The 23,010-nt window shown below is 41.8% G+C and overlaps 1 long non-coding RNA gene across 1 annotated transcript; it reads right to left on the reverse strand.

The window, feature by feature from the left end:
- Positions 1-1,337: 1,337 nt before the first annotated feature.
- Positions 1,338-5,901, reverse strand: LOC142946948 (uncharacterized). Its single transcript, XR_012953157.1, has 3 exons — positions 5,770-5,901; positions 5,531-5,660; positions 1,338-3,026 (listed from the first exon to the last, which is right to left on the reverse strand). It is a non-coding gene; the product is annotated as an uncharacterized LOC142946948 (long non-coding RNA).
- Positions 5,902-23,010: the final 17,109 nt, after the last annotated feature.

Genomic DNA, 23,010 nt, shown 5'->3' on the forward strand with positions numbered 1-23,010 from the left:
CATATTGATTTTTGTTTATATCAGTGGGTGTCTGCTGGATGATAATCACTGACTGAGGTCAAAGTTCATGCACCTTTTTTTTCACAATTATTTGACTCAAACTGACGGATAATCATGATTGTAGTCTGGTCAGAGTACAACCAAACACACAAACAGCTCTGAGGTTTACTTCACTCAATCTGCTTTCTGAGCTGCAAAGGACTTGATCTTTTGTTATTTATTTTATTAAAAAAAATACAAAATGAACGGTTTTGATGTGGATCCAGAAGCGATGAGTTAACCAAGGGCGTTCTTGGTTAACAAGAAGGAGGCTTAAGCAGCAGTCTCCAGTGCCAAGTCAAATACTCACTGTTCTGCAAAGAGAGCGATCGCCCCACAGTCGGGGCGCAGCTTCTACTGTACATTTCACGTCTCGCACAAAGCCACGTCCTGATGAGATCTTTAGCTGATTGTTAGCTAAAAGGGGATTGGTTATTATTATTCATTCCAACTCTGACACCCCAATGACCCGAGGGCAACCCACTTTCCCTGGCACTCTTACACCTCCGACTCCAATTACAAAGCAGCTGTAGAGAGGTGGCACACTGGTTGTTCCATATCACCCAGTGTGCTGTATAATAGCATCTATGATTAGCTACGAGATCCTTAAAGTGAGACAAGTTTATGGTGTTTGTCAACCAGGCCTAAAGGCAGGACGTGCTTGTGATCTTTAACTTTTAATATCCTATAGCATGCTCCCTTATCAGGCCAGTTTACTGCTCACAGAGATCAGTGTATGATACAGCGCTGGCTCCAGGAACCAGATCTGGAGAATGCAAGGGGGTTTTAGGTGGTTAATATTTATGCAATCAATTATTTAGTGTTCTATATTTGTAATTAAAGGGGTACTCCGACGAGTTTGTATTGCAATTCTATAAAGTTGGGGAGCTCACAAGAGACAGATTTAAAAAAGAATGATGAAAATTGAAACAGCAGGGATATTCTAAATGTATTCCGAAGTATGGGTCAAGTTCCAAAAACCTACATCCTACATTTCCCATAATGCAACGAAATAGCATCTTTCATTAGACCCTTCATACCCTCTTTCAATCCCAACAGCTCCAGTTTGAAATCTAGGCCTTCAGAATAAAGCCTTCAGGCCAAGCCGAGACGACCCCGAGGACACCATCAGGGTTGTTATTGAACCAAAGAAGACATTTTGTTTTGTGTAAATTGTTTAATTTACTTCAACTTGTTGTAATTTGTTCTAATTTTGACATTGTATTGGTCCGTATACATCAAAAACTAATGGAAAAAACATTGGAAAAATGAATTTTTGTAATGTATATAGTGCATAATGGGTTTTTTGACAGTTTTTTATTAGATAACAGAATCAGAATTGGTCACATATTTTGAAAAGGTTCAGTTATTTTATTGCATCGCTAACATTTTGACGGCACTTTGAGTGCATACGTGCGTTCACACTGACAAGTACAGCAAAATGCAGTGTACTAAGAGTATCTGGATGGTGTACTCCAAACATTCAACGTGTGTGGAACCCAAGTCACTTCTCCCCCTCAGTAGTTGCCATCTTGGCTACGTAGCAGAAGGGAAGAGAACACCAAACTTGAGCAAATGGCAGACGAGGAAGCTGCAGCGGTTGCTCCTGTGGACACCGCACTGTACAAATGTAAGTTGGCGGCAATGCTCTGTCTGGTTGCAATTTACAATTAAAAGGAAGAAGAAGTGAAAGGTAAAACATTTCCGGTGAGTGCTTAACAGACATGCTTGATTTGAGACAACACTGTCCTGGCGAAATGATCGCACTGCGCAAGTAAGTACATATAGTGTACACAGTTACATGGACGTGCAAACGGAAGTGTCCAAATTAAGAAAAAGCAGTGTGCTAAAATAAAATAATGAGACTATATCGCAACAGCGAAGATAAAATGTCACGACTTTTCACCAAGACCAATAAAGACACTTAAAATTATACTTTTTCAGACCGGCTTAATGCCACATGGCTGAGGTGAACTATAAAAACTGCTAATTCATCTGATAAATCAAATACATGTTTGACGTCAAAAGCTTAAGGTAATGATAGTGATGATATGTAATAACCGTAATACAGTTTGAAGTAATAGAGACCACGCCTTGCAGCAGTATATCTTTCACTGATATCAATTACCCTTGATCAGGGTAACAAAGGGATTAATGTGAGATATATAAAAGAAAATCATGATTGCGTGTCCTTACTTTGGCAACCCGTAACTATTTGGGCAGGAACCCGGAGGTAAGCGAGTGCTGTCGTTTCCTGCTTCTCTTTCTCTGTCATTTTCTCTTTTGGGTGGCCTTGCTTTCACTCAGGCAAGCAATGTAGTTATTGCAAAACCAGGAACCACTAAGCCATTCCTGGCCACATGTCTATACACTGAATTGTGTGCTAAACTCTTGTTGCCCTGTTTCAGTCCGCAGAGTGCAGTCCTTCCCCCATTAAAGACTGTCACGTTATGCAATAGCTCCAGCAGTGAGAGTCCACTTTAGACGTGCAGGCATCCAGTACCCCTGTTAGGTCTCTGCTCTGCTACGACCCGACGTCGGCCTGCACGGGAAGGAAAAACACAATAAGTTGCAGTCCAGACCAACAGAGGAATTCCCCCAGCCCCTGCCTTTGTGAGGCCAAATTGTAATTAATCACAGGTTGAATAATTCAGCGCAGAGCGAATGGATGCCTTTCTCAGCCCATTTCTCGGCACCTGCCTCAGGAGGCGTCCCCAGAGCCTGCATGTGTGTGTAGGTTATGTGTGCGTGTGTGTGTGTGTGTGTGCGGTGGAGGAGCTTTTCCAGGGCCAGTAAAAAGAGAAACACACAACCCAGAAACAACCAAACACAAGACAGCAATGAAACCTCCGCCCTACAATCCCTATGAGTCAGCCTTGACTCGCAGTGGCCCCTTGATCCGCCTCTTCTCTTCTTCTTCTTCTTCTTCTTCTTCTTCTTCACTCGCAGTCCATCTTTCCTCTCCTCCTCCTCCTTCTCCTTGACATCTTGATTTAGAGAGGAGAAATGGCACTTTAAAATGCATTATGGAGAATTCTTGAATCTCTCTTTATGTCACTGATTAGGCCAATAGGTAGTTTATCTGTTTGCATGTAACAGAGAAGGGGAGACAAAAGCGGATAATGCTCATGTGGCAAAATCATTGATGCTAATCCTGTCTCACATGTGAAATTCACACAGGAAGCTGCAAGCAAGACATCACTCTATAGTTCATTCAGCCAAAGTTAACGTGAAACATCCTCGGCCGGCTTTTCGGTCACTGAATTGAAATCATGCTTCCACAAACAAACAGGTCTTGTTTGGTTGCTTGGTTTGAATAATGCTCAGCTTAAGGTGTTTACATTGTAATTGCAAAAAGTACATATCTCAGCAAAGACCAAACAAAACACTGAGCATGTAGGAAATTGTATGCAGCAGTAAATAAAATAAAAAAATCCATCTGCACAACACAGCCTCGATAAACATCTACTCCTGCTGAAACATTTTCGAAGCTCTAAGCCCCAGCTTACATAACTTCAAGCGCTCTGTTATCCCAAAAATGAACCTGTCTGTCTGCTCTGCTGTCTGTCTGCGTGCCTATCTACCAGCTGTTATATCTGCCTTCCTGTCTGTTTGTCTGTTTGTCTGTTTTGATTTGCGTCATTCCACTTGGTCACCAAGTTTGTCTGTGCCATTCCCAAAACACCCGGCACCCTCCCAACCCCCCCACCCCCTCGCTTTGCTTCATCCATCTGACACCCAGCGGCTACTGCCGGCCTCTGCTGTGATGAAGAAAGACTGTGCTCTTCAGCGCTGCCATAATTAGAGACAAAGAAAAGAAAGAAAGCTTTGGCACTCGTTGCAGATACAGGTTGCAGCCACACATGAAAGCAATAATAAGAAAAATCCATCTCCTATATCTTTCACTCTGGGCCGCCTCGTAAAAATGTTCAAAGTCGGGGCAAACTTTAAAAACACCGTTCCACAACACAAAAGCCTTAATGGGCAAAAGGGATCTGTGTGACATTTTCCTCTTTTTCTTTTCAACTTGTTTGTGCAGTTACTTTATCAGCTTTATCAGCTGATGAAGCCACCTCACCATCAATCGAACCTTGAACCCAAGAGCGATGAGGCCTTATTAACCAGGCGTTCAGATTAAAAACACCACTGCATTAAAAGAAAAAACATGCATTGGGCTGCGTTGGTGGGGTAATGTTGTTTCCCACCCTGGCTCCTACAAATGATGTTGCCATACAGCATACTGCATTCTCAATCATGTTTCAAGAAATACGTGTTTTCTCCTGGATTCCATCACAGTTTTTAACACACGGTTAACGTTACAAAACTGTTTGTTAGGCAGCAAAACGTATTGCCGAGGGTTATCAAAAGATCAGGGTTTGGCTTGAATAAATACATTTGTCTCGTAACTTAAGTTACGAACGTAACATTAAACGTTTAACATAACGTTAATACAAGCCAACGTTGACTTTTCATTTCATACTGGACACAGAGAGCAGTCTCCTGAGTGTTTGTATGACCCATCAACCGCTTTGATTCTAAACCAATTCATGACACCCCAAAAACAAACGTAATCTGGGTGACGATACATTTCCCTCAGAATGCAATTTTGTTGCCCAGGTGTTAGAAGCCGAGGGCTACAGACCAAGCGTCGTTATTTGCCGAGTTGGGAGCGACAAGAAGTTGGTTTAATCACAAGCTGCTTGTGTCTGTATGAACGCGGCCTCGAGGCTCTTCATCCACCGTGCGAGTTGACGTTGAAGAGAAACATGGTGAAATCTTTGGTCGTCATTCCAAAGCGGTGCTGCTAGATCGCACTGTGAGGCCACCGGCCGACAATTTAGAGCTTTGGCGTGAGAAGATACGGCAAAGACAATCAAATTCTCCCAACTGAGAGACACAAAGTGTTGCAGAATACACTGGCCAACGTGTCAGTGTAAGCGCCATTCGTGGATTGAAGTAAAAACCAAAACATGAGGGATTACATGAGTAGATGATGTGTCTCTGTTTGCAAAATCTGACACGCCTCAAAAAACGGATCGCCACAGATTTCTTTGACCCGTCTCCCTTGACATACAGTACATAAAGAACTCATACTGAAGACTGAATTGTGGTGGTGCATCTTGAAATGTTTGGAAAAAAAACTTGGTCTGATGAGGTGCGGTCAGAGAGCAGCATGTGATTATATTCTCGACACGATTACTTTGTCCCTGCACCTTTAAGAACGAGAAGAAGAGAGGGAAGGGGGTGAGAGAGAATGGAGAGAAGTGCAGTGGCAGAGAGAGAGAGAGTGAGGCGGTGGTGATGTTCTCATGTGTTTTCTTTCTGTGGGAAGTGGCACAGCCCCACCGCAGCATAAACACACACATGCATGAACACACGCCTGCCCACACACACACACACACACACACACACACACACACACGTACACACACACACGCACACAGGAAGGCAACACATTTTTCTACGTGTGAGTGAGGGTCCCTATCCTCACACAGTCGGGGAAGAGAGCCATGTTGACGACCATATTCCACAGCTGTGATCACATCGTACTCTGCAGACATGGAAGAGGAAGGGACGGCGTAGAGAGGGAGGAGGAGGGGTTACTTGCGGTTACTTGCGTGCTGGAGAGGGGGAAAGAACAGGAGGATTTTTTGAGTAAAAGTTTTGTATTTGAGAGAGAGAAAGACCCCAGATGAGCCACAGCAGTGAAAGTATTGGTATTGCTCTCACCAGTGGAATTTCCTTTGTGACTTCACATCACAGCTGATAGAATACAGAGACAAACATGGCTGTAATGTCTGCACCAGTAGATCCTCTTTATTTCTGGGTGATAACTGTGAGGAGGAATTGCTCTGTGTTTTTCCAATGCGGCTTCCTGCTTAGTTTTAGATGGGAACCACAAACAGCTAGGCCCAACCCGATAGAGCCACACTGAAACATGTGGTTACATCCTATGCCTGCTCACTCTCTGCTTCCGTCATCCATTACCCACCATGCACCACCCCGCCATCCTCTACTTTCACCCCACCACAATATATTGGCTTTGCCGTCGTCAGACCTATAGAATCAAATTACCATGGCAGCGCCGAGGAAGACGACGGGCTACAGTTGGCCCCGGAGTGAGTGAGAAGTGAGAGTGGCAGCTAGCTGTTTTCTGTAACAGGCTTTGTGGTACCCCGATCCCTTAAGTTGGACCCTGAGGTCCATGGCGAACCGCAAGACACACTCAGATAAGGACCTGGCCGGCGGTGGCAGCAGAACATGTGCCGCCTGCGACTGCCAGGCAGGCGGTGAAATTGCATCATCAGCGTGAAGGCAGCCACCACGCCAAAAACACGCCTCGGTGGAACCCGCAAAAACATGGCGTGCCAAGTCACTCCTCCTCTTCTACCATCCCCACTCTCCATTTAGCAAGCTCTCTTTCTCTAATACCACCCCTCACCCCCCCCCCCCCCCCCCCCACCGAGCCCTGTCACATTTTTTAATTCTCCTTACCAAAACATGCACATGAGCATGCTTACCAGCATGCGTGCCCACACTAGCACATGCATACATTCTGCATCACAGTTTGTCTCTGCTGCAAGTCTCCCACACATCCTCGTACACCACTGCCAGGCGGCATGGAGCACTGTGACCTCCCACTGCCTCGAGGGCCTACGTGTATGCATGAATGTGTGCCTCTGTGTGCGTGTGTGTGTGTGTGTGCGTGTGTGTGTGCGTGTGTTGCAGGGGGGGGATGGGGTTTAAGCAGACGGGTAATGGGGGTTGTCACACCAGGGAGTCAGGGATAGACGGTCGTCTGCTCCTCTGTGCCCTGCAAGCGAGAACTGGTGCCATTTTGAACGTCATTCACTCCACGAGCTTCACAACAGAAGCTTCAGTGATGAAACTACCAATCACACAGGGAAGAAAACGAAACCTGCAACTTTTACAGCCATTAAGTATTTCACTTTCATTTCAGAGTCATCACTATGAGTCAATGCCGTCTCCTGCATGCGAGTCAGATTTCTTCCCCAACGTGTGATCTTTTTCAGTCTGAACACCTGAAAATAAAACATCACAAATCAATTATGGCAAGTACCAAGTGGTGCGATAGGTATTTATATATATATATTTTAAAAAAGCAGTGACGGGTTGATGGAGACAATGGATGGAGACTAATGTGTTATCAGCTGCGTTTTGTTCCAGTGGACTTGTCAGCTGCTTGTACATCTGACTAACTTGGCTAAACTGCGTATGATGCAAAGACGAGGTCAGCGAGGGGACACGATAGCTGGAGGGGTGTGTCAGGCGGGATGATGCGTGTAGCGGTGGGCAGGGCACACTGGATTGTGATCCTGTCAGTGTCACGGAAGAGGGTGGGGGGCGGTGGAGGGCTCAATGATATGAATAATACCACACAGAAAGTAAACAGCCATTCTTAACGCTCTTAACACCTACACCAGCTGACTGGCAGACAGAGATGGGAGGGAGGGGGAGAGACAGAAACAAACCCAGAGAGGAAGATCAGGAGACACGTCTGTATGAAGTTTGCTTAATTTTTTAAGCTCCCAAAATAGCCACAGTGGGATGATGAATTTAGAGCTGCTTGTGTTGTCAGGAGAGTAGGATGGAGGTATTGTTTGGTTGTCTTCTCCTCCCTCCTCCCCCTTCTCCTTGCACTTAAACATCTCGATAGATAGACCCATGGGAGCTCGTCTCCTGCATGAACCCTGCTCCTGCTTTAAATTGCACTGTAAAAAAAATCTTGAAGACTATAAGAAGGCAGCGGGGACGGCACGCTGAAGCTTTTGTCTCAATGTGCACCACTGTGAAGAGTAAAATCAAAACCGAGCCAACGCCATGGGACGCCTGGGGAATGCCACCGCAGGCTTCACACTGAGGTGGAGGCTCGGCAAGATGCTCACCGGGGCTTTTTGGCTTGTATGAGAAAAGTATCATGGTAGGTGTGTGCATGTTTGTGTGTGTGTGTGTGTGTGTGTGTGTGTGTGTGTGTGTGTGTGTGTCAGGAATGTAGCATCGCTCCCTCTCCCTCTTTTCCCCCCTCTACCTCAGCTTCACTCAAAGTCGCTCAAACTAAAAACGGGTGTTTTAAGAAGTAAGGAGGGATTTTGAGTTTTGCAGCGACTGTATTTCTGCGTGCGTGTTTGGCATGTGTGCTTGCGTGCTTCCGTACATGTGTTTATGTTTCATGGAAGGGGGTGTATGCCTTGCAGAAAATAGGTTGACGTGACCTACATATCCATGTGGCTTCTTATTAGCATACACCCATATTTCATATAGACACACACTTGTACACGGGCGCACACGCGCACACACACGCACACACGCCACACACAAAGCAGTTGTTTTTTTCTATTCTAGGAAGTGCTACAAATGAAGTTTAGGCTACAGAGACACTTGGTTAAGCCTAGGAAACGGTGTGGTTTTGGTAAAATATTGACAAAGTAAACAAGTCAGCGTTGACTTTTTCAATATTTAAACAAGACTTTGATCTTTGAGCTGCCCGAACATAACCATAAAAGCACCAATCCTCCTTTTGTTAGCAAATCAAATTATATACGTTTGTCGTAAACAGTTTCACTTTCTGTATTTGCTGGAGGCCATGCGAACAAAAAATGTTGTGTCTAGGTGAAATAGGGCAATGTTGCTGTATACAGGAGACATCAGTTTGTATCTTGTTTCCAATCCGGTCACCAGAATAAAATGTTGGCATTGTACGTTTCTGCAAACCACAGATACATTGAATCACAACGTTTCTGGACCAAAAATACATTTCATAGCAACATTTCTAGATTGGGTTTGTGAGTGTGTTTATGAACCAAAAATAAGTTTTATATACACGTATGTAGTATTTATTTGCCGTCTCAAAACTGCATTCTTACTTACGTTTTGCTTTCAGCAACAAAGCTACTCGGTTAGGTTTAGTAAAAGATCATGGTTTGGGCTTAAAATAAGTTACTTTTTGTTTCACACAGGACACAAACATACGTGGACTTTGAAGAAACAATTTTTAGATACATCAAAAACAAACGGAATCCGAGACAAAATATGTTCCCGTCGAAACTTGACGATGCAGTTTTATTGTATGGGAATGTCATTTTTTAGGAGATCAGGCTGCAGGATTCCTGCTGACAGTTATCTTCTTTCCCAACCCCTTAGCCAAGTTCTTCTTTTCGTCTTGACCAACATCGCCCCTTAACACTAGCATGGTTCTAACCTAACCTTCACGAAGTGTTTTTTCACTTTTTGTTCTTGCTGGTCGCACAACGGCCATATGAACCATCTTTGAAACGATGCGGTCCTGCCAACATGCTCATTTTTGCTGTTTTTGGAAGGTAATGACGAACCATTTGTGCTGTTTAGTTTGGAAAACGTATTGATAATTGTGTAGGGAAACCCCATGGCCAACAATTTTCATTTTTTAAGGGTTGCATGGCAGTTTAAGTGATGATGCTCACACTGCAGTGAACACGACCACCACCATAACACTGTAGTAACTACAGTAACAGATTAGGATGTGATATATCATATAATTTAAGGCTAATCTAAGAGAAAGAAAGGGGAATTGGAAAAAACTAAACCTCCAAACAACATTATTCACTGTGGTTTGTGATTCACCAATAATGACAGCATCCTCTTGACAGGCTTTATTCATAAACCCCTTTTTAACACAATTGCAACACAACAGGACACATTCAGAAATCTCTGAGCTCAGTTTTCCGTTTAACTGTTTCAGACCCCTGAGTGGGATGAGTCTCTCTCTCCCCCTTTTCTCTCATTCTTTCTCCTCTGCTGTTTTCTGCTTTTCTCTCTCTCTTCCCTCTCCCTCTCATCCAACACTTCATCTCTTCCTCTTCCTCTTCCTCTCTCCTCTCTCTCTCTCTCTCTCTCTTTGCAGAGCAGCCATCCCGAGGACAACTATTAATCAGAGGCAGAAATGATAGATGTTTTGCTCACCAGCAATGCCATCTATTTTGCCTAAGTACAAACAGTGGATGTGCTGTGCATATTTATTTCAGGAAAAAAACAAAAACTGTGGCTCAAAAGAACACACATATTTGCACATTTACAAATGCATACACGCACACACAAACACATCCTCCGTAAACAGCCCCCGCCACCGTGACGCAGAATACAGACTTAAATATAACAGATTCAGCTCTCAGCATTTTTTATGTTTTTTTTGCCTCTGCTTGTGTGTGTTTAAGTATCTGGATATTATTGTGTGTCATGGCACCTTGCAGCTCCTTCAGCACACTGATGATTAAGCAGCGCAATCTACGCTGTGGTCATTGTTGGCGTAGGATCTCCGAAAAAGACTTTAACTAGGGGCACTTGTGAGTCAGAGGACTGTAACACTTGTTTATAAATAGTGCGCTCCGCAAGGGTTGAACCTATCGATGTGAATCATTCAATGTCGGAAGAATCATGCAAATGGACTCGTTTTTACTTTCATAGTGAACTAGACGTTCATCAGACACCCAAAAAGGATGCCGCCTACCAGAAATGTAGCACCAATTATTGCTTTGCTCCTTGAGCTATTCTCATCTCTTTCTAACATCAACCAGACATGTGTTTAGCTTATCGAAGAGATGCAGTAAAAATGGTAATTTCTAAAAATTGTACCATTAACTTCTGAAGCTGAGGATCCGAGCTATACCGCAGACCTTCCACCGTGCCATGAGCCTGTGCACAGCCTCAGATCATCAGGCAGGGCCCCCAGAAGTTCAAGGTTACCAGACTTTGGTGTGACCTGCCAGAAGAACTTGCTGGCACAAACAGTCTCACCTTTTAAATCACCTCTTAAAACCTATTTTTATAGACTTGTCACATAAAGACAGCTTATTATGCCACCAAGGCAGGCATGTACACATAGCCCCATTGCTTATAAAGAACCGGTTCACACGACATGTCACTCAACCCCGTCAGAAGTGTTACTGAACAGCCACACTGGTTGAAAGGTGGTTGAAAAGCCGGCCGAGGAGGACACGAGGGGGAGGCCCCGATAAACATGGGGTTGTTGGACCATCTGCCGTGCAGTTCTGTTGAAGCATACTGACCCCTTTAAGGTGCAAGATATGAGATTGGGACGTTGTTATAGCAGCGCAAAAACCTGTTCAGGAGGTGGTCGGAGTGGTTGGATGGGTCAATGAAGCATGTGATTTCAACACAGGAGACGTTTGTTTGTATCCTGTTTCCAATCCAGTCGCCTGAATAAAATGTTGGCATTGTACATTTCTAAAAAACAACTCAACAAACCAATTGTTGAAAACCAACTCATTTAATATCAACATTTCTGACATTGAAGTACGTTTCATATCAAGATTTCTAGATGTGTGTGTTTCTAAAGCAACAATACGTTTCATATTCACACATGTAGTTATTTTGACATCAATGTTAAAGTGTTTTAACGGCTTTTGGTGCTTTTGTCGTTTTTAAACTGCATTCTCAATTATGTTTAGGTTTCAACAACAGAACTACTTGGTTAGGTTTCATAGAAGATCATGGATTGGGTTAAAACAAGTACATAACTTTTGGTTTCACACTCAACACAAACTTACGCAGAGTTTGATTAAATGGAGCAGAGTGGCAGCCATGACACGCATAGTCATGCACTAAAAGTCTGTAGGGCTGAGGTCAGGGCGGGTGGGTTCGTGGATAGATGGATGGAGGGGTCAAACACTTAACTATCACCCGTGTGAAATCAAAAGCAACTTACTTAGTTTAACCCAAACCATGACCTTTTCCTAAACCTAACCAATTATATTTGTTCCCTAAGTAGGTTTGTTGCCTGAACCTAAATGTAATTCAGAATTCAGATTCGAAACACCAAAGCGCCACGAGCAGTTAAAACACTCTAACAGTGGTTCAGAGAAGTCAATATTCATATTCGTGGTTCGCACAAACGTACAATGTCAACATTTCTTTCTGGCAAGTGGGTTGGACGATGGAGGGGTTTGGATCAGTGTTTGTGTGTGTCAGTTTGGCATGACAAATGAGGATTTAGTAGGAACAAAGAGGCGTATCCGAGCCACAGTGCCAGCTATGAGGGAGGCGCAGTCGTAGCTACAAGATACGTACGCCAGTGATTGGTCGAGACAACATGGCCCACTCCTGAAGAATGCTTCCTCCCTGGCTGCCTGCCAACCTGGCTGGCTGGATGACTAGCTGCCCGCCTGGGAATTAATTGAAGGGGCCTCTCCATGTGCAAGAATATGACACATGCTCTATGTGTCGAGCCGTGTCAATTTACTGTTGGGGTGGGGGGGGGGGGGGATGGGTGGAGCAGGGGAGTAGCACGATGGAGGGAATATGATGGTTTATAATAGACTGAAAGTGAAGCTCAGGGAATTGTGCCCACGTGCATAATGTCATGGTTCTTTTATTGAGTGTACCTGAAAAAAAAATACCAACAATTAAATCAGATTTTGACATGATGCATTAAAATCCTCAATTTTAACTCACACTATGATTTGTGCAATTTGATTTAGTTGCATGTTAGTACAGTATGTATCAGTACTAGTTATAACCATAGACTGTATATAAGAAGTGGGCATAGCCACCGTGACGTTTTGCATTTGGCCGTCGCCATTTTGTTTTTTTTGCAACCACGAGCGACACAAGAGGCGGGAGTTAAGTCTAACCGCTGAATAAGATACTTTTAGGCGACCAAAATGTTTGTATTAACTTTCATGCACTGAAAACGCTCTGTGAAAGGGTTGAAGTTGTAAGACAAAAACATGTACAATGGTAGCGACCTGTCAATCACATGGTAGCCTATTTTACTCTAAATGGGGCAATAATTTTCTGTATCAACATCATGCTGAAACTAGCAATTGAGGACATAAACAATATCTACTGAGGTAATAAACACCGTGGTAGTGACCCGTCAACCACAAGGTAAGCTCTGAAGCATTCCCTTGCTTTATCGTCTATATTAAATCTAAATGGGACCATCATTTACTAAATGAACGTCAAGCTGTATTAAAGAAGACTTTATCTCGCAATTTAGACCATAAACTCATGTTTGCAATGTTTACTGAGGTAATAAATCAAGAAAGAAGTAAGGTCACTTTCTTTTCTATAAAATCTTCTTTTTTCAAACAGAGGAGTTGCCCCCTGCTGGCTATTAGAAAGAATGCAACTTTAAGGCACTTCCGCATTCTCTACACCCGAATCAGAATCAGAACCGTTTATTGCCAAGTACGTTAAACAAACAAGGAATTTGAATTGGTGACTGGTGCATAACACTTTCTACGAACAGATGCTGTTGCTTGAGTCTTACCATGGTTTAAGTATAAAGTATATGCAAACACTAGAAAATAACCACATAAAGTATACATAAAAATGCCAGTATGCATACATGTGTACACTTACACAACAATTACTAAAGAGCTACATAAGGCAATAAATACCAGACTGTGTACAATAGTGCCCTAGCTATGGTAGCAGCTCAAAATAAAAGAACTAAGCTCTTGGAAGAGCAGTTTGTCAACTCTTGTAAAGTCTCTTGTAAACTGTCTGTAGTCTGCCAGAGTGTTTGATTGATGCATGTCGTTGCACAACGCAAATCATCTTCTGTATATTAACTGCCAAAATTGTGCACTCTCAACATTCTCACACACTATTTTATAGCATTAGTAGTTTTACTGTACATGCATATGCAGTAGGCTTGTTGTACACGTAACCGTACTAAAGCTCTGGTAGAAAGTAGCCTGAAGGCACACCAACGGCCACAGTTTCAGACCACAGTGAAAGAAACAAGGAGGATGCAACACAAGGAACTGGATGTCTTCATATTTAAACTGGCAGTCAAGCGTCGTGTTATATGGCATCTGATCAAGTTTTGCAACCGTACAATTTGGTAAAGCATCACATTTAACAAGTCAGAACACAGCAACACTCTATTAGGTTTGTGAGGCTGAATGAGCTCCCCTGGTGTGTCTCTGTGTTAAACAGGCACCTGTGCTCCAAAGTGGCTAATGTTGGGGGAAGTAAGTATTATGTTTAGTTGTGTTTTTGTTTATTTTTATGATCTTTATGTATTTATGTAAAGTTAGTTTCAAACAGTAGCTGTTAGTATTCAAGCAGCCAGTTAAAAACATTTCCCCCTGTCTCCTAAAGGTCATTTTAATGCATGTAACTGCATTGTGAAAGTATTTTGTCATGGATTTGCTTTTGCCGTATCACAACATTTTTTAAATGAGTAAATGGGAGAAAGATGGGATGATGGATTAGTTAAAAATCACAGGTTTTCTCCTAGTTGTGTCCCATGTGAATCAAGAACTTTTGTTATGTTTTTGTTTAGTTTCATTTCAATTTTGTAGTAATTTTAAGCCAAACCATGTTGTTTTTTTAACTAAAACTTAACAAAGTAGTTTTGTTGCCTAAGCCTAACGAAGTAGTAGCATTTTGTTTTTTCAAACTTTTCAACATTAACCGTATTTAGAACTTTTTTAAACTGCGACCATAATTTAGTGCAGTTTAGTTGTATTTTCTGTAAGGTTTACAGTGATCAACTTGGCCCTCCTACCATTTTCTAATTCCCAATGAGAATAAATGAATTCACAATGGGATTTCTTTTGTACTTTTAATGTAAATAAAAGTGTCAGAGGGCAATAAAAAGCATCAAATATACTAAAAGAGCTTGTTTATATATATATAAAAAAATTGTATTAAAAAAAAAGTGCCAGGGCATGATCCCCCTTATTCTTCTGAAAAAAGCTTCAATAAAATACAAAATCGTGGTCCCTGGGCAAAGCCAGTTGAGAGGCCTATCCCTGACCTGATATAGCCTATCTTTCAAATTTTGGATAAAATTCATACCAAATCATAGAACATATATTCTGACAAAACTGAGGCTTTTACCCTCCCTTCATCATCCTGTACACCAACAAATACTAAGATTGATTTCATCATCATATCCGATATCTACGATAGAATATTATGTGTAATTCTGAGATTAAATCAGGCCAACTTTCTTCCTTTAATGACTTACTCACCCATGAACTCATTTACATGACTGAAAAGCATGCTTCTTAAAATCAGTCATGCACCAAGGACCCCAAGAACAAACTGGCCGTCTTGGCAGAGCTTGAAGTAATCCAACAGTATGGAGAGTATCGATAATGAGGACACAAACCTCAACTACACTCCGGAGCCCGGCTCAATTATATGCCAGGATTTGTCCAAGTAGATAAATCAGAAATAATTGCCCAGTTCCCCTACATTTCCTGGCCACACCGAATGGAGATGAGGGGCTACAGCACAATACAATCAGACATCAGTCACTTCTCAGCCTTCACGGGTCAATGGCTGAAACAATAGGGAACATAGGGTAATTGTTTACGATATTTTTTTGGACGAAGACAGCGTTTTTCAATTTCTTTTTGTCCAAATCAAGATCTCAATTTGGTTAACTGAGAGTCGGAGAAAATATGGAGCTCTTCATCTTACTTATCAGGATTTCTTTGTCGGCTAATCCTGGCTCACCTATCAGCCGATTGGCTGTCAAACTCTTCATGTGTTATAATGACATCTACAAAAGTTTGGAAACCGGCCGGGATCTGGGTCTGCATCCGTAACGCGATGTCAGTCATTGGTTGCAAACAAGACGCAGCAGACACAGTTTGCCTGTTAGCACTCTACAGCTTTTCAAACTGTCAAAAAATTCAAAATGTCACAAAAGTTACAGAAAAGTCTCTCACAAACCAAAACAGAATGAACTAGTTTAAGCGGCGGTTGCATAACAGATGTGTTAACGTTAGCAAATAAACATAGGAGTGTCTGTGCATGCTTTTCTTTTTCAAATGACAGAAAGCTAAAGAATATAAACTACACTATTCATGCAGAATAGAAAAACAGTTTTCAAGGTCCTTCTTTTAATGCAACGTGGCAGTGAGAGGTCAACAATGGCTGATAGAGGGGAACTATAAACAGAGAGAAGACGCGATGAGAGGAGCAGGACAAATGGTGTATAGAGGGCTGAAATGGAGTGAATCACCTTTTATAGGGTCCTGCCTGGCGCTCCTGGGTGATTGAACAGATCAGCTGGGTTCAGCCTGACGGAGTGAAAGAGACAGAAAGAGAGAGGGAGACAGGAAGAGACAGATTTATCAGTATATAGCAGTGGTGGGCCGTCAGGGCCAGCAAGGCCTTCTCTGCTGGCCTAAACAGAACCACAAAGTTATAGCTATTATATCATTTTTCATAAATACACTACATGTATTATAATTTATTTTTTCTCATTGCACAGCTACTGTCTGCCTCAGTTGCTCTGCTTCCAGTGCAGCTTGTTTTAAGTAGAGCTTTTATCCAATCAGATCTCACCTCTGTGTCTCTAGGTAAGAAGAGAGGCCCGAGGCCTGAAGACTCACACGTGAATCCCTTTGCAGTTCAAGTGAATGGGGACGATATTGTTGATTGTCATATTCTTCAACCAATCAGATCTTTAGTTTGACATGTTGGGCGTATTCTTTGACGTGCCAGAGCCTGCTAGCTGGCCTACAAGTACGTCAGCATTACGTGCAGCTCAGTTTTCAGGTGCAGCGTGTGCTGTGATTGGTCAGTGGGCGAGCACGTGACTATTGTGAAAACGAAATTGCTAGCAGTTTTATTGTCACTGTGTATTTAATCCAACAAACAAACTCAAACATATAGGGACTGTACAGCCCCCAGTGGCACAGAAAACAAAGACCGACGCCATAATTATAAGATAGCAGTGTTATTTTGACCGGCTCTTTTTCAGCAGTTTGATTGAAATTTTCATAATCTTTTTTAAAGTGTGTTTTGTATGTTCTTCCAGTAGTTGATGTGACACAGTAGCCACGTCATGAAAGCTTTTAAAATGTACTTTTTTCATGTAGAATCAGGGAGGTCTGTCGGGGAAGAAGTGGCAAACAGAAGTTATGTTTGTTTCTGGCAACAACAACAACAGATGCACGCTGTATTCAGCATGAACAGTGATAACCACCATGACTCAACAAAGGCCATGTTCAGAGCTAATAGCTTGTATCCAGATGTATCTAGATTGTGTCCAGATCCAGTTCAGATTGACTGCAGAGTGCATCTCATATGTGTCTCAATTCTGAGGAGATTTTGCTTCCCTGCTCACATGTGATTGTATCTGTGGGAACACTAAATGCTGCAAAACAGAAAAAAAATCATCAGACTGCATTGGCTATTTGGTATTTCCAATTGAATAATAAAATGTCTGGATATGCTGTTTTGAAGCTATGCCATCTATATGCACACTGTACTTCAAAGCTGAATATGTAGTTCTTCAGTCCAGCTGTGGATGCATTCACACTATAATAACTAGATAAACATGAAAGTTAAGACAATTAGTTTTTGTATTCTGAAAGTTTGTTTAAATATGCAAATGAGGCAGCATCTTATTAAGTATACAATATGTAAATGTACACAAATTCCCAGAACAGAAAGTTGAACACTGGATGAAGCCAGGTTAAAAAGTCTTGTTGTATTTTGTTGACATATTAGACTTTAAAGGTTTAAAGGTTTTTACAGAGTTAATTTTGATCTATTTTTATCACTCCATAAATCAGACAATACTATAAATCAGGTGATGAATGATATATGAACAAACCCCTCTGCAAACACCATCAGAATAAGTTATAGAGAGGAAATAGATAAGAATGAAACTGGAAAGTTTGGTGTATGTAAGTGCTTCTGAAGTGGACATTTCTGGCTGAGAAAAAGACTAATTCTGAGATAACTGCCTTGGATGGGTGGCATGAGTGATGTAGAATTCAATACGTTTTGCAAGACTACAGGTGATTAGGGTAACAATGCTCAAGAGTGCGAGATCCAAGATTGGGAGTATTTCGATTGCCTCTCGACGGCTCTCAACATGGTATCGGCGAGCATGCGGTTCACAGCTAACGGTGCTAATAGCGCTATAATGCTATGCTTTCTATGACTATTTGAAAATTCTGAGGGTCACTCAACATGCCCCTCTCCTTGCTCATAGCTCAGTGTATATGAACACTTAGTTCACTGTCATCAGACGTGCACTTAAGTTAACATACATTGGCCACTTTGTGAGCGCAAGGCTTCTGTCACAAAACTTTAGGTGTTATTGAGATTAAAATGAAGGCTGAGTACGAGGATGGGTGTGGTTAGAGTAAGTGCTCACTTTAGCAAATAAACATTTTCTCATACACTTCCATACAATTGGACTTATTTTGCGACCAGAGGAGTCGCCCCCTGCTGGCCATTATAAAGAATGCAAATTTAAAGCACTTCCACATTGACTTACCTTTTCAGAACTGGAGGTTGTCGCCTGGTTCTATGCTAACATTTGATGTTTAGCAGGTATAATGTTTACCATGATCACCATTATAGTTAAGTGTATTAGCATGCTAATATTTTCTTATTACCACGAAATACAAAGTCCAGCAAAAGTCCAGCAGAGGCTGATGGGGTGTTTTGTCATAAACCAAAGTATTAGATGAATATAGATTTTGGCCTGAGGATGGCTGAGAGGAGAAGTCAGGGGAGCACCAAAGCCGCCAGGATTCATCCTCTGGGCACCATGAATGTCTAGTACAAATTTTACAGCAATCCATCCCTTAGAGCCATGACGCTGACGATGGATTCAAAACAGAGAGGATTCCTTTTTGATTGCTAAAATTATTTCTGAAATGGAAATGGTCATCTGTGACAGTTGTCATTATTGGGAATGGTTGGGGAGTATGTGATACTGAGTAAAAGACATAGATTTATGCCATTGTTGCCATTGTGCGTTTTTGAACTTTAACATGAGTTGTAGCTGAAATGAACTATTGCTACCTCTGGCGACTCGTTAGTGCTAAGCTAATTACTGGTGTTTGGTGGAGGAGGAGGAGGAGGGGGGGGGGGGGGGGTTAGGATGTGAGGGGAGGAGCTAGGCTAATGAGGGATAGACAGAGGTTGTTACCCTGTTTCCTTTTGATGGGATTACTGCGCTATGGGCTATATGCTGGTTGGCTTTTAATGATGGTCATTCTGGTGTCATTGGAAACAACATCAACTATAAAAGTGGCCCTGGGCAGGAGAGGAGAGGAGAGGAGAGAAGAGGAGAGAAAAAAGGAAAGGAGAGGAGAGGAGTGCAGTGACACTGTGAGGTTTAGTTAATTAACCCCAATTCTGCATCGTGGCTGCTCTCTGCTATCACCTCGCAGTGGGAGACGCAGAGTGCATTAAAGGGATGTTTCACTGAAAATCATGCTGCAAGAACACTAACATTTCACACTGCTACATATCCAGAGCTTGTGTAAAATCCTGATGCGAGTCCCCCTTCCATAACGTGTGAAAACTAAATGAGCAAAAAGGTATACATGTTGTGAGAAACATTCAGATCATTGGGAGTTGTCATGGTAGCTCAGTTCTCATTGATATGCATACCAGCTTATAATTTCAGCTCTGGTGATTCTCAGAACAGGATGAGTCACACCTACCCAACTTCACTCTCCATTACTCCTCGTTCTCAGAGCTGGATTGTGAGAAGTTGACGATTGAATTTATCTACATTTGGAAGACAAAATATTTACTTTGTGGATTTTTTGTAAACCTAACTCAGATTTGATCGTGTTTCACTGTCTTCATTGACAGATACTTTCACAGATGAAAACCTCATAAACCAAACAGATGAGGCTCCAATAATCAATAATATCTATATTAACAGTGGATCAAAACAAATGTTACCGTTGCTGGTTGTGACAAACCCAGAGAGAATTATTCCCCGACTCTGCAGTTGGATTTTTAGCCTGTTTTACCTTTTTGCTTTGGTTTTACCGCACACAAATTCTGCTTTTACCCAGGAGACCACTGTTTGTTGAACCCAAACAAACCCAAACGAAGATCAAACGGAGTTTTGTTGCCTAAACCTATTAAATATTTTGTCGTTTTTTTCTTTTCCTAAACCTAACCAAGTAGTTTTGTTGCCTTAATTTAGTCTATGAAGGCTCAAGTGTCTACTTTTGTAGGAAAATGCACGAAAAATGAGAAGTAACTTTCGTAAGATATACGAACCATTGTATGAGGATATGTTGAATAAGTACGATTGTTATGTACTTAAGTAATTGACGTAGTTACGTCCATAACTTGGAATAACGTTTTGACTTGGACTTTTGGTATCACATGGGACACGACACCTGTCTCCTGGGTGAAAGTCGTGTGTTTGTCGCTCTCTATAATGCTACACCTGACTTCCTCCTTTGCTCTCCTCATAATTCCTCAGGCCACTAGAGGTAATAAGCTGCTTCATTTTATTCCATAAATGTATGTGTCAGAAATGCATCTATAGCAAAGGTGAAATTTTAAGAAAAAACAACAACAATCTTGCTAATATATACACCACTGCAGCTTACACTTTATGAAGGTATTCGCCCCTTCCAAGCTGGATACACACTATAGGTCTAATCTGAAGATGCACCCAACATACAACCAGGAGGCTAAACGGATGTGTGTGGTCGGATTAATGTGATGCCATAGCAACCAAGTAAGGCTCCTCCTGATCAGGGCCCAAAGGAAGAGATGCTGCCGGAGACCCAGCGTGAACCAAAGCGACTCAACACATGACAAACTTCACTTGTCAATATTTGTATAGTATTTGTATTATAGATGCTGCCTGAAGCTTTGTATGTCTAACAGTCAACCTCTCTCTCCCTCTCTCCCCCTCTCTCTCTGTCTCTCTCTCTCTCCCCCTCTCTCTCTGTCTCTCTCCCTCCCTCTCCCTCCCTCTCTCTCTGTCTCTGTCTCTCTCTCTCTCTCCCTCTCTCTCTCGTGTATCAGTGACAGACTCATCCAGGGAGTAAATTTGCCCTCTTTGTTTTGTTTTGGGGGGCTTTAATTTAGCTGCTGTTGGAAAATTACCCATAATTGCAGCCTGCAAATGCTTATCCCTCTCTTTTTCCTCTCTAGCTACTCTCCAGTGTACACTAGCTGCACACGTCAACACACACACACACACACAGACACACACACACACACAGATGCGGATACCCTCTGTCGATAAAATGGTTGCTGCTAAAGGACAGACCCACATTTTCTCACTGCCACAATTGGACACATTGCCACATTGAGAAATGCACACATGTTTGGATGCACACATATACACACACTCTCTTTCACACGTCCACCCCGCGGTTCATAATGAGACTGGGGAAACATGATTTATGTTTCATAGTGCAATCTAATTGATTTGATTAATCACATTCTTTCTAGACTAATTAAATTACCACAACAGATTACAGAATATTTGGCCACAAACGTGCCCGGCAGCCATGCTGTTAGTGTTCAACACTGAGTTACATTACGTGTTTCTGAAAAGCTGTGCTCAATGAATTTTATGGCCAATAAGTCAGTCAAGATCCATTCCTAAAGCAGAGTTTGTGCTTTACAAAACATACACATGACAATTTCACAATGCATTTATTTGTTTCAGTGTAAACTATATGCCAGCGTAGCCAGCTAGTCAATATGTGTGACGCAATATGTTTTTGTGCAGATGGTTTAGATTACTCCACATATGCTCATGATTTTATATAATAAGTCCACTAAATAATGCGAACATTGTTCTCTATATTTCTCATCTCTAATCTAGTGCTATAGAGATACAAATTTTAGATGTTGTGATCAAATAAAGACATCAAAAATGATCTTTTAAGAGTGTTGTCCTTTGACATAGATAGAGATTAGCTGACCTGTCTTATCCAAGCTTAGGCTGCACTGTATGGTTTTATTCCTGTGGTTTCATCTCTCATTCCCTCACAGTGAAACTCAGCGGGAATAAGAGTTGGTCTGGTTCATTCTAAACAACATGTGAGCCTGGAATTACACATGTATTTTGAGTAGTTTTTGGTATTAGTTTGGAGTATTTATGTAATGTTGGCCAATCTCATTAATTTGTGTTAGATTGCTCTGTGATGAACTGGTGAAATGTCCCTATTATAGATTGGATCCAGGCGTTCATTACTTCGAATAGGTTTAAGTATGTAAATAAATGAATGATAAGGAAAGAAATACTTATATGAACATTTTCAAAATGTTTAAAGTTGCATTATGAGAGGAGCAACTTTTCTTAATACTAAATGTCAATCCTAATCTTAGAACTATGTTTTTCCTTGTTCTCTGACTGTTTTATTTCCAATGTAATGTAGGTTCAATTATGCAAATAGCATTCTTTGCCGTCAGGTTCAGTTTTAAAATGATGAATCAATCATATGCATCAGTGTTGATGGAAAAGTAGATCAGGAATACGTAGATATATCACAGTAGAACTGCACTACTCTTTTGCTGCTCGTGGAGACATGTGGTGTAGTTTGATTATACTCTACTATTAGCTTTTTACTTCTGCCGTTTGCATTCACGCTTCAAAAGTCATCAAAGTGGTTTTCGCATGTGAAGATTATCTTACTGAACAAAACGTGTAAGTATCACAAACGTTTGTTTGCCACAGCACTTATTTTCTGCAATTATCCAAAAGCCAACTTAAAAATCCCGTTGTTTTTTTGGTCAGGGGAACCAGTAAGATGCTAACTTCCTTTCCTGTTGGAAAACTCCACACAGCAACGAAACAATGAAGATGAACTGACAAAGAATAAAGAACTGGGCTGGTATGTCTGTGATATATGATTGGGGAAATGAAAACAGGTGTACTCTGCATGTACAATTTTTCACATGGCACCTCAATGCTATTTACATAAATCTCAGTCTTTTTTATGGTTGCTGGACATCATCTATACATTCACTTGACTATAGTTGCTGTTATGAAAGGTCCTCTTGCCGTGTTGAGACACCAGGCTGCTGAGAGTTGCTGCGGAGAGTTGGTGACTAAGATGGCCGTAGCACAAAAAATGGAAAATGAATTCTGTGCGAGCGTGGTGAGAAAAAAAGGAAAAGAAAAGATAGAAAAGGAAAAAGGGAAAGGCAAATACAAGGAGCATGGGACTTGTGAAGTTTAGAGGT

Source organism: Anarhichas minor, unplaced genomic scaffold (assembly GCF_050575085.1).
Source record: "Anarhichas minor isolate MPS153535 unplaced genomic scaffold, ASM5057508v1 ptg000010l, whole genome shotgun sequence".
NCBI lineage: Eukaryota > Metazoa > Chordata > Actinopteri > Perciformes > Anarhichadidae > Anarhichas > Anarhichas minor.